Raw genomic sequence first — 1,333 nt, forward strand, 5'->3', positions numbered from 1 at the left:
CTGGTTCCTGTGGGCCCTCCAGCTCTGATTCCTGTGGGCCCTCCAGCTCTGGTTCCTGTGGGCCCTCCAGGTCTTGTTGGGCTTCCTGCTGGGTCCTCTGCTCCTGAGGATCCTAGGTCGGTTGCCGTCGCCTCTTCATCTCCTCTGTCACCTTTGGTCACCATCGCCAAGGCTCTGGCTCCCTCAACCTCCGCTGGTTCCTCATTGGCTCCTGCCTCCTCCCTCTGCTCCACTGCTCCTGCCTCCTCCCTCTGGCTCTGCTCAGCTCCTGGGGCCTCATTGGACATGGAGTGGGGGTCTCCAGGTCGTCCTCCTGACTTTGGCCTCTGCGGCAGGGAGGTTCATGGCCGGCCTCCTGAACTTTTGTTTTTGGGACGTCAGGAGCCATCCCTTATTGGGGGGGCTATGTTATGATTTGTGTCTGTGTTAATGTTTTATTTTAGTTTCTGTCTTGTCATCTGTTTTCTTCCTCTGTTTGCCTTTTGCTCCAGCCCCGCCCACTCTCACCTGCTCCTCATGTTTCTCTCCCAGGTGTTTCCTGTTTGTGCTCGTTAGTCTCACCTTTATATTCTGAGTCTTGTCTTCACTTCCCTATCTGATCATTTTGCTGTTCACAGCCTGTATGTTTCTTGCCTTGCCTTGCCTTGCCTTGCCTTGCCTAGCTACACCTAGTGAGTTTTTGAGCTGCCCTGTCAGCCATTTTTCTTTAATAAATCTTTATATTTTCCTTTTGGAAGCTGCCTGCAACCTGGGTTCATTTTTGCCAAATCATRGCAACTCCTGAAAGCTTTGTTACTTCCTGATGGGGACCGGAGATTGTAGCAACGAATAACTGTTTCAACCTGGAATTATCAACGTAGCATTCTGCTACCGCTAGCCCTCCATGTCCCACGTTGACAACRACTGGCATTACAAATGTAGCATGGTGCTCTGCCTACCTTTGCCCTGCTAAGGTCAGTAATGTTGGGGAAGCACTGGAATGTGTGGCTGTGTCCAAATTCTGGGGCTATGTCCTTCCAAGGACCTTGCCTACCCGGTCTATGTAGGCCAGGTTCGAAGACCGGAAGAAAGTGGAGCTTTATTCCCGCCCTTACCCCGGGGTATGGTGACGTTAAACAGAAGCAATGAAGATCAAAATTAGCAAAATATTAATATATTCATATTTTAAATTAACAAAACTAGCTTAGAGGCAATACTTGAAGAACTATTAGACCTGCTGTACCAGCTCGTTTGATTTCTGACAATAATTTAAAAAATGGTTTTAAAGGGGCAATATTATGTGTTTCTCAGGCATACATTTAAATACCATATCATAATAAAGTATATACTTTAT

Source organism: Austrofundulus limnaeus, unplaced genomic scaffold, assembly GCF_001266775.1.
Source record: "Austrofundulus limnaeus strain Quisiro unplaced genomic scaffold, Austrofundulus_limnaeus-1.0 Scaffold355, whole genome shotgun sequence".
NCBI lineage: Eukaryota > Metazoa > Chordata > Actinopteri > Cyprinodontiformes > Rivulidae > Austrofundulus > Austrofundulus limnaeus.